This window comes from Ranitomeya variabilis, chromosome 3, assembly GCF_051348905.1.
Source record: "Ranitomeya variabilis isolate aRanVar5 chromosome 3, aRanVar5.hap1, whole genome shotgun sequence".
In the NCBI taxonomy this organism is placed as follows: Eukaryota; Metazoa; Chordata; class Amphibia; order Anura; family Dendrobatidae; genus Ranitomeya; species Ranitomeya variabilis.
In genome coordinates, this window is record NC_135234.1 from 179,264,618 (window position 1) to 179,280,286 (window position 15,669).

A 15,669-nucleotide genomic window follows, 5' to 3' on the forward strand; every position below is an offset into this window, starting at 1 on the left:
TCGTAGCAGTTTTCCATCAGGTTTACAGTACCATGTACACCTATGGAAAACCAAATCTGCTGTGCCCATGGTGCGGAAAATACCGTGCGGAAACGCTGTGTATTTTCCGCAGCATGTCAATTTTGTGCGGATTCCGCAGCGTTTTACACCTGTTCCTCAATAGGAATCCGCAGGTGAAATCCGCACAAAAAAACACTGGAAATCCGCTGTAAATCCGTAGGTAAAACGCAGTGCCTTTTACCTGCGGATTTTTCAAAAATGGTGCGGAAAAATCTCACACGAATCCGCAAAGTGGGCACATAGCCTTAGGGTTAGGGTTGGAATTAGAGTTAGGGTACCGTCTCACAGTGGCACTTTGATCGCTACGACGGTACGATCTGTGACGTTCCAGGGATATCCATACGATATCGCTGTGTCTGACACGCAGCAGCGATCAGGGACCCTGCTGAGAATCGTACGTCGTAGCAGATCGTTTGGAACTTTCTTTCGTCGCTGGATCTCCCGCTGTCATCGCTGGATCGTTGTGTGTGACAGCTATCCAGCGATGCGTTCACTTGTAACCAGGGTAAACATCGGGTTACTAAGCGCAGGGCCGCGCTTAGTAACCCGATGTTTACCGTGGTTACCAGCGTAAAAGTAAAAAAAAACAAAAACGTACATACTCACATTTTGGTGTCCTTCAGGTCCCTTGCCGTCTGCTTCCCGCTCTGACTGTCTGCCGGCCGGAAAGTGAGAGCACAGCACAGCAGTGACGTCACCGCTGCGCTCTGCTCTCACTGTACGGCGGCACTCAGTCAGAGCGGGAAGCAGACGGCAAGGGACCTGAAGGACACCAAAATGTGAGTATGTACGTTTTTTTTTTTACTTTTACGCTGGTAACCACGGTAAACATCGGGTTACTAAGCGCGGCCCTGCGCTTAGTAACCCGATGTTTACCCTGGTTACCCGGGACCTTGGCATCGTTGGTCGCTGGAGAGCGGTCTGTGTGACAGCTCCCCAGCGACCACACAATGACTTTCCAACGATCACGGCCAGGTCGTATCGCTGGTCGTGATCGTTGGTAAATCGTTATGTGAGACGGTACCCTTAGGGTTGGAATTAGGGCTAGGGTTGGAAATAGGGTTAAGATTAGGCTTGTGGTTAGGGTTAAGGATAGGGTTAGGGTTGTGTTGGGGTTACAGTTGTGGGTAGGGTTGGGATTAGGGTTAGGATTAGGGTTGGATTTAGGGTTACGGGTGTGTTGGGGTTAGGGTTGTGGTTAGGGGTGTGTTGGGGTTAGGGTTGTGATTAGGGTTATGGCTACAGTTGGGATTAGGATTAGGGGTGTGTTGGGGTTAGTGTTGAAGTTAGAATTGAGGGGTTTCCACTGTTTAGGCACATCAGGGGTCTCCAAACGCAACATGGCGCCACCAATGATTCCAGCCAATCTTGCGTTCAAAAAGTCAAATGGTGCGCCCTCCCTTCCAAGCCCCGACGTGCGCCCAAACAGTGGTTTACCCCCACATATGGGATACCAGCGTACTCAGGATAAACTGGGCAACAACTATTGGGGTCCAGTTTCTCCTGTTACCCTTGCAAAAATAAAAAAATACTTGCTAAAACATAATTTTGAGGAAAGAACAATTATTTTTTATTTTCACGGCTCTACGTTATAAACTTATGTGAAACACTTGGGGGTTGAAAGTGCTCACCACACATCTAGGTAAGATCCTTTTGGGGTCTAGTTTCCAAAATGGGGTCACTTGTGGGGTGTTTCTACTGTTTAGGCACATCAGGGGCTCTGCAAATGCAACGTGACGCCCGCAGACCATTCCATCAAAGTCTGCATTTCAAATGTCACTACTTCCCTTCCGAGCCCTGACGTGCGCCCAAACAGTGGTTTACCCCCACATATGGGGTACCAGCGTACTCACAACAAACTGGGCAACAACTATTGGGGTCCAATTTCTCCTGTTACCCTTGCAAAAATAAAAAAATACTTGCTAAAACATAATTTTGAGGAAAGAACAATTATTTTTTATTTTCACGGCTCTACGTTATAAACTTATGTGAAACACTTGGGGGTTGAAAGTGCTCACCACACATCTAGATAAGATCCTTTTGGGGTCTAGTTTCCAAAATGGGGTCACTTGTGGGGTGTTTCTACTGTTTAGGCACATCAGGGGCTCTGCAAATGCAACGTGACGCCCGCAGACCATTCCATCAAAGTCTGCATTTCAAATGTCACTACTTCCCTTCCGAGCCCTGACGTGCGCCCAAACAGTGGTTTACCCCCACATATGGGGTACCAGCGTACTCACAACAAACTGGGCAACAAATATTGGGGTCCAATTTCTCCTGTTACCCTTGTGAAAATAAACAATTGCTTGCTAAAACATCTTTTTTGAGGAAAGAAAAATGATTTTTTATTTTCACGGCTCTGCGTTGTAAACTTCTGTGAAGCACTTGGGGGTTGAACGTGCTCAACACACATCTAGATAAGTTCCTTGGGGGATCTAGTTTCCAAAATGGGGTCACTTGTGGGGGGTTTCTACTGTTTAGGCACATCAGGGGCTCTGCAAACATAACATGATTCCCGCAGACCATTCCATCAAAGTCTGCATTCCAAATCGTCACTACTTCCTTTCCGAGCCCCGCCATGTGCCCAAACAGTGGTTTACCCCCACATATGGGGTATCAGCGTACTCAGGAGAAACTGGACAACAAATTTTGGGGTCAAATTTTTCCTGTTACTCTTGGGAAAATTAAAAAATTCTGGGCTAAAAAAATATTTTTGAGGAAAGAAAACACATTTTTTATTTTCACGTCTCTGCGTTATAAACTTCTGTGAAGCACTTGGGGGTTCAAAGTGCTCACCACACATCTAGATAAGTTCCCTTGGGGGTCTAGTTTCCAAAATGGGGTCAATTGTGTGGAGTTCCTACTGTTTAGGCACATCAGGGGCTCTGCAAACGCAACGTGACGCCCGCAGAGCATTCCATTAAAGTCTGCATTTCAAAACGTCACTACTTCCCTTCCGCTCCCCGACGTGTGCCAAAACAGTGGTTTACCCCCACATATGGGGTATCAGCGTACTCAGGAGAAACTGCACAACAACTTTTGGGGTCCAATTTCTCCTGTTACCCTTGGGAAAATAAAAAATTGTGGGTTAAAAAATCATTTTTGAGGAAAGAAAAATAATTTTATATTTTCATGGCTCTGCGTTATAAACTTCTGTGAAGCACTTGAGGGTTCAAAGTGCTCACCACACATCTAGATTAGTTCCTTGGGAGGTCTAGTTTCCAAAATGAGGTCACTTGTGTGGGAGCTCCAATGTTTAGGCACACAGGGGCTCTCCAAACGCGACATGGTGTCCGCTAATGATTGGAGCTAATTTTCCATTCAAAAAGCCAAATGGCGTGCCTTCCCTTCCGAGCCCTGCCGTGCGCCCAAACAGTGGTTTACCTCCACATATGGGGTATCATCGTACTCAGGACAAACTGGACAACAACATTTGGGGTCCAATTTCTCCTATTATCCTTGGGAAAATAAAAAACTCCGGGCTAAAAATCATTTTTGAGGAAAGAAAAATATTTTTTTATTTTCATGGCTCTGCGTTATAAACTTCTGTGAAGCACCTGGGGGTTTTAAGTGCTCACTATACATCTAGATTAGTTCCTTGGGGGGTCTAGTTTCCAAAATGGGGTCACTTGTAGGGGAGCTCTAATGTTTAGGCACACAGGGGCTCTCCGAACGCAACATGGTGTCCACTAACGATTGGAGCTAATTTTCCATTGAAAAAGTCAAATGGCGCGCCTTCCCTTCCAAGCCTTGCCGTGCACCCAAACAGTGGTTTACCCCCACATATGAGGTATCGGCGTACTCAAGAGAAATTGCCCAACAAATTTTAGGATCCATTTTATCCTGTTGCCAATGTGAAAATGAAAAAATTGAGGCTAAAAAATTTTTTTTGTGAAAAAAAAGTACTTTTTCATTTTTTACGGATCAATTTGTGAAGCACCTGAGAGTTTAAAGTGCTCACTATGCATCTAGATAAGTTCCTTGGGGGGTCTAGTTTCCAAAATGGGGTCACATGTGGGGGAGCTTCAGTGTTTAGGCACACAGGGTCTCTCCAAACGCGACATGGTGTCCGCTAACGATGGAGATAATTTTTCATTCAAAAAGTCAAATGGCGCGCCTTCCCTTCCGAGCCTTGCCGTGCACCCAAACAGTGGTTTATCCCCACATATGAGGTATCGGCGTACTCAGGAGAAATTGCCCAACAAATTTTAGGATCCATTTTATCCTGTTGCCCATGTGAAAATGAAAAAATTGAGGCTAAAAAAATGTTTTGTGAAAAAAAAGTACTTTTTCATTTTTACGGATCAATTTGTGAAGCACCTGGGGGATTAAAGTGCTCACTATGCATCTAGATAAGTTCCTTGGGGTGTCTAGTTTCCAAAATGGGGTCACTTGTGGGGGAGCTCCAATGTTTAGGCACACGGGGGCTCTCCAAACGCGACATGGTGTCCGCTAAAGATTGGAGCCAATTTTTCATTCAAAAAGTCAAATGGCGCTCCTTCCCTTCCGAGCCCTGCCGTGCCCACAAACAGTGGTTTACCCCCACATATGAGGTATCAACGTACTCAGGACAAATTGGACAACAACTTTTGTGGTCCAGTTTCTCCTTTTACCCTTGGGAAAATAAAAAAATTGTTGCTAAAAGATCATTTTTGTGACTAAAAAGTTAAATGTTCACTTTTTCCTTCCATGTTGCTTCTGCTGTTGTGAAACACCTGAAGGGTTAATAAACTTCTTGAATGTGGTTTTGAGCACCTTGAGGGGTGCAGTTTTTAGAATGGTGTCACTTTTGGGTATTTTCAGCCATATAGAACCCTCAAACTGACTTCAAATGTGAGGTGGTCCCTAAAAAAAATGGTTTTGTAAATTTTGTTGTAAAAATGAGAAATCACTGGTCAAATTTTAACCCTTATAACTTCCTAGCAAAAAAAAAATTTCTTTCCAAAATTGTGCTGATGTAAAGTAGACATGTGGGAAATGTTATTTATTAACTATTTTGTGTCACATAACTCTCTGGTTTAAAAGAATAAAAATTCAAAATGTGAAAATTGCGAAATTTTCAAAATTTTCGCCAAATTTCCGTTTTTTTCACAAATAAACTCAGAAATTATCGACCTAAATTTACCACTATCATGAAGCCCAATATGTCACGAAAAAACAATCTCAGAACCGCAAGGATCCGTTGAAGCGTTCCTGAGTTATTACCTCATAAAGGGACACTGGTCAGAATTGCAAAAAATGGCAAGGTCATTAAGGCCAAAATAGGCTGGGTCATGAAGGGGTTAAGGTTCAGTCAGCTTTATAGACAAACCATAAAAACAGGACTAAAAATCCTCCAAAAATTCAAGAATTAATACAGTACAAGGGGGCAGCAGTGTTTACCTGCCCAGGTCTTAGAATTAGTGCCCTCTCAGAATACAGCAAACCCGTGTAATAAAGATGATGGCAATACAGGTTCAAAATACTGATGAGGCAACCAATCACAACCTACTATCTCATGGAGGGGGTGATTGCTTAGTATTAGATTGCACCAAAGAGTCTTACAATTGTGCTCAAAAGTTTACATACTCCGGCAGAATTTTTGCTTTCTTGGCCTTTTTTTTAAAAAAAGAATATGAATGTTAACACCAAAACTTTTTCTCCACTCATGGTTAGTGGTTGGGTGAAGCCATTTATTGTCAAACTACACTGTTTTCTCTTTTCAAATCATAATGGCAGCCCAAAACATCCAAATGACTCTGATCAAAAGATCACATACCCCATTTCTTAATTCCGTGTATTGCCCCCTCTAACATCAAGTGACAGCTTGAAGTCTTTTGTGGTAGTTGTGGATGAGGTTCTTTATTTTCTCAAATGGTAAAGCTGCCCACTCTTATTGGCAAAAAGCCTCCAGTTCCTGTAAATTCCTGGGCAGTCTAACATGAACTGCGCTCTTGAGACCTCCCCAGAGTGGCTCAATGAGATTGAGGTCAGAAGACTGAGATAGCCACTCCAGAGCCTTCAATTTATTCTACTGTAGCCAATGACAGGTCGACTTGGCCTTATATTTTGGATCGTTGTCATGTTGGAACGTCCAAGCACATCCCATGAGCAGCTTCCGGGCTGATGATTGGAAATTTGCCTCCATTATTTGCTGATAACATGCTGCATTCATCTTTCCTTCAAATTTGACCAGGTTTCCTGTGCGTTTGTAGCTCACACATTCCCAAAAAATCAGCGATCCACCTCCGTGCTTTACAGTAGGAATGTTGTTCCTTTGCATTTGTGCTGTTTTTGAGTATTAGTGTGTCCTAATGCTAAAGTTAATAGAAAAACAACAAAAAGAGGACTAAAAATCCTCAAGATTTTCAGCACAAAGGGGCAGCAGTGCTTACCTGCCCACGTCTCAGAACGAGTGCACTCTGAGGATGCAGCAAATCCATGTAATAAAGATGGTGGAAATACAGGTGCAAAATACTGATGAGGCAACCACTCAAAACCAACCATCTCATGGAAGGGGTGATTGCTTAGTATTAGATTACCTTGTGAACTAGGGTGTCTGTTCTCATGGTATGCAGTTTGCTGATCTAATAGCATGGGCATTACTAATAGGCTGTAAGCCAGATACTCTGCATTATCTGTGTGTGAACAGTGCCCTATACAAGCCTCTTTTGTGAGACCTAGGCAGGTAAGCACTGCTGCCCTTTTGTGATATATTAATTCTTGAATTTTCATAGGATTTTTGTCCTCTTTTGGTGATTTTTCTATGACTGGAGAAAGCAATATGCCGATGAGTAAGGAACTGGCTAAAATACATGAAACAAACAGTGATCGTAAATGGTACATTCTCCCAAACTGATATAGTCAGCACTAGGGTACCGCAGAAATCTGTACAAAGACCGAGTCCTTTTAATCTCTTTATTAATGAACTTGTGGATGGTATTGAGAGTAAAGTGTCTGTTTTTGCTGACGACACCAAACTACAGTGGCATATAAATGTTTGGGCACCCCTGGTCAAAATTACTGTTATTGTGAACAGTTAAGCAAGTTGAAGAGGAAATGATCTCTAAACAACCTAAAATTAAAGATGAAACATTTTCATTAAATTTTATGCAAAAAAATATGTATCTTTTACATTTTAAAAATTGCAAAAAGGAAAATGGGCCTATACAAAAGAATTGGCATCCTACATAGTTAGTACCTAGTAGTACTTTGAATGTATCACAGCTTGTAAACATTTTTAGTAGCCAGTAGTGTTGAGCGATACCTTCCGATATTCAAAAGTATCGGTATCGGATTGGATCGGCCGATATCCAAAAAATATCGGATATCGCCGATACCGATACCCGATACCAATGTAAGTCAATGGGACACAAATATCGGAAGCTATCCTGGATGGTTCCCAGGGTCTGAAGGAGAAGAAACTCTCCTTCAGGCCCTGGGCTCCATATTCATGTAAAAAATAAAGAATAAAAAAAAATATATGGATATACTCACCCCTCCAACGGAACCTGGCTCTCACCGGTGCAAGTGTCTGCCTCCGTTCCTAAGAATGCAGTGAGTGAAGGACCTTCAATGACGTCGCAGTCACATGAGCGGTCACATGAGCGGTCGCATGACCGCGACGTCATCGAAGGTCCTTCACTCACTGCATTCTTAGGAACGGAGGCAGACGCTTGCCCCGGTGAGAGCCAGGGTCCATCAGAGGGGTGAGTATATCCATATTTTTAATTTTTATTCTTTATTTTTTACATGAATATGGATCCCAGGGCCTGAAGGAGAGTATCCTCTCCTCCAGACCCTGGGAACCATACACACCGCACACGCCTGGGAATTTATAGTAACTTCCGATTCCGATTTCCGATATCACAAAAATATCGGAACTCGGTATCGGAATTCCGATACAGCGATTATCGGCCGATACCTGATATTTGCAGTATCGGAATGCTCAACACTAGTAGCCAGACAAAAGTCTTTAAATTCTTGTTTGAGGGATTTTCATCCAGTGTTCCTTGGAAAATCCTTCTAGCTCTGTGAAATTCCTGAGTTATCTTGCATGCACTGCTATTTTGAGGTTTAAACACACAGATTTTCAATGATGTTCAGATCAGGGAACCTTTAAGGGCCATTGTAAAACCTTCATCATGCACCATTTGAGGTAGGCTATTGTGAATTTTGATGTGGGTTTATTATCATTATCCATTTGTAGAAGCTTTTTTTCATATGGGGTTTTGTTTGCATTAAGAATTTGTGGAAATTTCATCGAAGCCATTCTTCCCTCTGCCTGTGAAATGTTCCCCATGCCACTGGCTGCAAGAAAACCCTAACACATCATTAATCCTCCCCCATGCATAATGGCTGGAGAGATTTTATTTCCCTGAAAATATATTCCCTTTTTTCTCCATACATACCTTTGATCATTGTGGCCAAAGATTTCTATTTTATCCTCATTGGTCCATAGGACTGGTTTCCAAAATGCATTTAGCTTGTTTAGATGTTCTTTTGCATACTTCTGATGCTGAATTTTATTGTTAGGACACAGGAGAGGTTTTCTTCTGCTGACTAGGGTTGAGCGAAACGGGTCGACCATTTTCAGAAGTCGCCGACTTTTGGCAAAGTCGGGTTTCATGAAACCCGACCCGACCCCTGTGTGGGGTCGGCCATGAGGTCGGCGATCTTCTGAATCTGGTATCGGGATTCCGATACCGAGTTCCGATATGTTTGCGATATCGGAAATCGGTATCAGAATCCACATTTAAGTGTAAAATAAAGAATTAAAATAAAAAATATTGATATGCTCACCTCTCCGACGCAGCCTGGACATCGCCGCTGGTAACCGGCATCTTCCGTTCCTAAAAATGGTGCTTGAAAGACCTTTCGAATGCTTCACGGCTTGTGATTGGTCGCGGCGGCCCACGTGACCGCTGAGCGACCAATCACAAGCCGGTGACGTAATTCTCAGGTCCTGTTCTGGTTCTCAGGTACATGAGAATTACGTCACGGCTTGTGATTGGTCGCTGAGCGGTCACGTGGGCCGCCGCGACCAATCACAAAGCCGTGACGTCATCGGAAGGTCCTTCACGCGTTCATTCTTAAGAAGGAAGGCTGCCGGAAAGAAGCCGAGGGTGAGTATATTCCTATTAGGTATATACTTACCCTCGTACGCGCCCTGCTTCTTTCCGGCAGCCTTCCTTCTTAAGAATGAACGTGTGAAGGACCTTCCGATGACGTCATGGCTTTGTGATTGGTCGCGGCGGCCCACGTGACCGCTCAGCGACCAATCACAAGCCGTGAAGTAATTCTCATGTACCTGAGAACCAGAACAGGACCTGAGAATTACGTCACCGGCTTGTGATTGGTCGCTCAGCGGTCACGTGGGCCGCCGCGACCAATCACAAGCCGTGAAGCATTCGAAAGGTCTTTCAAGCGCCATTTTTAGGAACGGAAGATGCCGGTTACTACCAACGTGCGTCAGAGGGTGAGTATATCAATTTTTTTTATTTTAATTCTTTATTTTACACATAAATATGGATCCCAGGGCCTGAAGGAGAGTTTCCTCTCCTTCAGACCCTGGGAACCATAGTATCCCATTGCACTGCATTGGGTTTCGCGTTTCGGCCGACCCCGACCCCGACTTTTTTATAGGATCGGCCGATTTCACTCGACCCGACTTTTGAGAAAGTCGGGTTTCGTGAAACCCGACCCGATCCTATAAAAATAAAAGTCGCTCAACCCTACTGCTGACTATTCCATGAAGGACATATTTATGCAGGTGTCTCTGACCAGTAGAACAATATATCACAGCTCCTGAATCTGCAAAATTTTTCTGAAGATATTTTACAGTCAAGAACGTGTTCTCATTAGTCTCTTTAGCTTTCCCATGAGCAGCTCTCACTGAAATTTTTCTTGGTCTTCCAGATCTTATTTTGACCTCCACTGTCCCTGTTAACTGACATTTCTCAATTTCCTTTGAGGGAAGGGCAATTTTAAAATACTTTGCTATTTTCTTATAGCTTTCTTCTGCTTTGTGGGCTTCCGCCATTTTCATTTTTAGAGTACTAGACAGCTGTTTAAAAGAACCCATGGCTGCTGTTTTTTGGCACAAGGTTAGAGGAGGCTGGCTTTTTATAAAGCTGGGAAATTTGCATCACCTGGCCTTTCCTTACAATGATAGTGAAATAGCCATAACCCTATCAAGCTAATTAAAGGCAACCTGTCAGGTCCCCTGTGCCCCCAGAACCAAAATCAGTTGTATCTACATAGCTAAAACCCTGTCAAAAAGTCCCTTTGTTACATTACACACATAAACACATTTTTTTTAAAGTATTTCTAAAGTCCATTTATGATATGTAAATGAGGCCTTTGAGTCAATGGGATGTTATTGTCCCCAGACTTGTTGGCATGTTATCATGCCCCTGAGGACATGGTAACATGACTTGCAAGCGCCGTTGTCATTGCCAGTGCTATAAATGCCTTGCACATGCGCACAAATTCTATGCCTTTGCATTGAACCTCCAAAGTCGAGTGTACGTGTGCCGGCTTCAGAGAAATACATTGCACATGATCAGAAATCTTCTTCACTTTTGATTATGAGCAGTACGCCTTTCTGAAGGGTGCCCAAACTTTACATCAGCACATTTGCCATTTTTAAAATGTAAAAAATTACTATATTTTTTTGCCTAAATTACAAAGGAAATAAATCAGTACGCCTCTCTGAAGGGTGACCAAACTTTACATCAGCATATTTGCAATTTTTTAAATGTAAAAAATTACTATATTTTTTTGCTTAAATTACAAAGGAAATATCTCATCTTTACTTTTAGGCCTTTTAGAGATTTCATCTTCAACTTGCTTAAAACCCCTTTACAACCTATGACGTATAGGTACAGTACAGACCAAAAGTTTGGACACACCTTCTCATTTAAAGATTTTTATGTATTTTCATGACTATGAAAATTGTACATTCATACTGAGGGCATCAAAACTATGAATTAACACATGTGGAATTATATGCTTAACAAAAAAGTATGAAACAACTGAAATTATGTCTTATATTCTAGATTCTTCAAAGTAGCCACCTTATGTAATATTTCAGTTTTTCTATATTAATAAATTTGAAAATATTACTACATTTCTGTTTCTTTTCAGTCAAGATGAGTATTTTGGCACCCTCAACTTTGTGCTTAAGAAAAGTGATTTGACAGACAGCTAAACTCTTTCCTATCGATGCATTAAGGTAGACGCAAGGGGTCCTTTACATCTTTAATTGATAGAATAGTGTAAAACTACACTGCTCAAAAAAATAAAGGGAACACTTACACAACAGAATATAACTCCAAGTAAATCAAACTTCTGTGAAATCAAACTGTCCACTTAGGAAGCAACACTGTTTGACAATCAATTTCACATGCTATTGTGCAAATGGAATAGATAACAGATGGAAATTATTGGCAATTATCAAGACACACTCCGTAAAGGAGAGGTTGTGCAGGTGAGGACTAGTGTTGAGCCACCCCCTAGTGTTCGAGTTCGGTTCGGTTCATCTAATTGGGGCGTGTTCGACAAATGTTCGTCGAAAGTTCGACGAACACCGTCGACCACAATTGAAACCAATGGCAGGCAAACACAAACACATGCAAACACATAGAAAACACATAGAAAACATCTTAAAAGGTGTCCAAAAGCTCACAAACTGCTCAGAAGACACAACAAACACATGGAAAAGTCACAAGTACATAGAGTCCCTTATTTTTTTTACATATTCCTCACTAATAATGTAAGAAGTGTCTGTGTGCAAAATTTTGTGGCTTTAGGTGTTAAAATAAAGGGTAAAATCGCTGTAAAAATTGGAGTGGGCTCCCGAGCAATTTTCTTCACCAGAGTGGGAAAGCCACTAGCAAGTTGGCATTAACTCTTTATTACCCCATATCCCACCGCTACTCGGGAGTGGTAACAGAGAGGATAAGAGCCGGAATAGGCACATCTTACAGATGTTCCTATTCTGGGGTGGCTGGGGTCAGATGTTTTTAGCCAGCGGGGCCAATAACCATGGTCCCTCTCTAGGCTATTAATATCTGCCCTCAGTCACTGGCTTTCCCACTCTGATGGAGAAAATTGCGCGGGAGCCCACGCCAATTTTTCCCGCAATTTAACCCTTTATTTTAACCCTAATTCTACCCCTAACCCTAATTCTACCCCTAACCCTAACCCTAATTCTACCCCTAACCCTAATTGCAACCCTAATCCCAGAGGAAAAATAAAACTAAATATAGTTTCTTTATTTCATTATGTTCCCTGTTGTGAATTCCGTTTTCGGGCTCCCTCCTGTGGTCATGAGTGGTACTGTGTGAGTTTGTTCTTGGGCTCCCTCTGGTGGCCTTTAGCGATATGCTGGGCCTATTTAACTCACCTGGACCTTCATTTGTTGCCTGCTGTCGGTGTATTCAGTCCTGTTTCTGAGAGCTCCTGAATATTCCTTGTGACCAGTCTCCTGCTGGAGAAGTTAAGTTTGTTTGTTCATTTTGCTCATTATTTCCTTGAAAACATTTCTCTGTATATGATGAGTTCAGTCCAGCTTGCTTATATGTGATTTTTCACTTGCTGGTTAGTTCTGGGGTGCAGAGTGCGCCCCTCACATCGTGAGTCGGTGTGGGGGTTCTTGTATTCTCTGCGTGGTTTATTTTTGATAGTTTTGTACTGACCTCACTGACTCCTATCTATTTTCAGTCTATCTAGTGTTAGCGGGCCTCATTTGCTGAACCTGTTTCATTTCTACATTTGTCTTTTCCCCTTATCTCACCGTTATTATTTGTGGGGGGCTGACTATAACTTTGGGGTTATTTCTCTGAGGCAAGTGAGGTCTTTGCTTTCTCTCTAGGGGTAGACAGTTTCTCAGGCTGTGAACGAGGCGTCTAGGATTTTAGGAACGCTCCACAGCTGCCTTTAATGTTTGTGGATAGGATCAGGATTGCGGTCAGTATAGCTTCCACATCCCCAGAACTTGTCCTATATTCTGGTCATATGTGTCAGGTCAGTTTTGAGATCCTACCACCAGATCATAACAGTTCCCTACCTATGGGGGTGATAAGGGTGGTTTATTTACTATTTTTTTTATTTTGATCACTGTGATAGAACCTAGTGCAGTGATCAAAATGTACCTGGAATGAATCTACCGGTCGGCATATTCGGTGGGTGCACTGCGCATGCACCCACCATTTTGGAAGATGGCAGCGCCCATGGAGAAAACGGACAGACACCGGGAGGGACACCAGCACTCGGTAAGTATGGGGGGTGAGATCGGACCACGGGGGGTGAGATCGGATGGGGGAGGGAGAGGAGGGGAGGACAGAGGGGAGAGGAGTGCAGCAGAGGACGGAGGGGAGGAGATCAGTGGTGGTGGTGGGGGCAGATCAGGGTTTCCAGCCATAGCCGATGATATTACAGCATCGGCCATGGCTGGATTGTAATATTTCACCAATTTTCATTGGTGAAATATTACGATTGGCTGTTGAAAGTGAAACAGTCAGTCAGAGCAATCAGAGCGATCGTAGTCACGTGGGGGCAAAACCACCCCCCCGGGCTGAAGTACCACTCCCCTTGTCCCTGCAGGTCAGATGAAATTTGATTTAACCCTTTCACCCGATCTGCAGGAACGCGAACATTCTGTGATGCAGCATATGCATCACAGGTCAGATTGGCACCGACTTTCATGACGCATATGCTGTGTCACAGGTCGGGAAGGGGTTAATGTGAAAATCAAGTTAGGCTTTTGGTGAACGAACAGTTATTCAACAGAAACTCGACATGCAAAAACAAAACCCCAAAAAATTAGTGACCAATATAGCCACCTTTTTTATGATGACACTCAACAGCCTTCCATCCATAGATTCTGTCAGTTGCTTGATCTGTTTACGGTCAACATTGCCTGCAGCAGCCACCACAGCCTCCCAGACACTGTTCCGAGAGGTGTACTGTTTTCCCTCCCTGTAGATCTCACATTTTATGAGGGGCCACAGGTTCTCTATGGGGTTCAGATCAGGTGAACAAGGAGGCCATGTCATTATTTTTTCTTCTTTGAGACCATTACTGGCCAGCCACGCTGTGGAGTAGTTGGAGGCATGTGATGGAGCATTGTCCTGCATGAAAATCATGTTTTTCTTGAACGATACCGACTTCTTCCTGTACCACTGCTTGAAGAAGTTGTCTTCCAGAAACTAGCAATAGGTCTAGGAGTAGAGCTTCACTCCATCCTCAACCCGAAAAGGTCCCACAAGTTCATCTTTGAAGATACCAGCCCATACCAGTACCCCACCTCCACCTTGCTGGCATCTGAGTCAGAGTGGAGCTCTCTGCCTTTTACTGATCCAGCCTCTGGCCCATCCATCTGGTCCAACAAGAGTCACTCTCATTTCATCAGTCCATAAAACCTTTGAAAAGTCAGTCTTAAGATATTTCTTGGCCCAGTCTTGAAGTTTTATCTTATGTTTCTTGTTCAAAGGTGGTCGTTTTTCAGCCTTCCTTACCTTGGCCATCTCCCTGAGTATCGCACACCTTTTGCTTTATGTTACTCCAGTAATGTTGCAGCTCTGAAATATGGCAAAACTGGTGGCAAATGGCATCTTGGCAGCTTCACGCTTGATTTTCCTCAATTCATGGGCAGTTATTTTTCGTCTTTTTTGCCCAACACGCTTCTTACGACCCTGTTGGCTATTTGCCATGAAACGCTTGATTCTTCAGTGATCATGCTTCAAAAGTTTGCAATTTCAAGACTGCTGCATCCCTCTGGAAGACATCTCACAATTTTGGACTTTTCAGAGCCCGTCAAATCTCTCTTCTGACCCATTTTGCCAAAGGAAAGGAAGTTGCCTAATAATTTAGTACACCTTATATAGGGTTTTGATGTCATTAGACAACACCACTCCTCATTACAGAGATGCACATCACCTGATTTACTTAATTGGTAGTTGGCTCTCAAGCCTGAACAGCTTGGAGTAGGACAACATGTATAAAAAGTATCATGTGATCAAAATCCACTTGCCTAATAATTAAGCACACAGTGTAGAACAGATTAGCTACATAATACAATATGGTGAGCTCTAACAAGGGGAAAATAACTCACTGATCAGCATGTCAGTATCCATGAGGCAAAATTGGCTGCTGGAGAAGAAGGGGGCAAGGCTAATGCAGAGGCTGATGGGGAACTACGGAGGCATTGATGAGCCTTAAATATTAAATTGCACAGTAAGCAATGAAACATAAAGTAAACTGTAATTAGAATATTGTCAATAGATGGCTCTGATTTTCCCTGTAGAGTTTGCATTTAGAGATATCTGTCAATTGTAAGATCACTCACTAGTCTCTTAAAACAAAGATGAGCTTATAAATTACAAATGTACAGTATATATTAATCTGTTGAAATCAATTTGCCTAAAAATATACTTCTGCTAATTGGACTGCATTTTCCATGTTGCAGGTTTAATCTAAAGCTTATTTTATTAAGCGTACTGTCACACTCTGCAACTTTCTAACGATCACGACCAGCGATACGACCTGGCCGTGATCGTTGGAAAGTCGTTGTGTGGTCGCTGGGGAGCTGTCACACAGACCGCTCTCCAGCGACCAACGATGCCC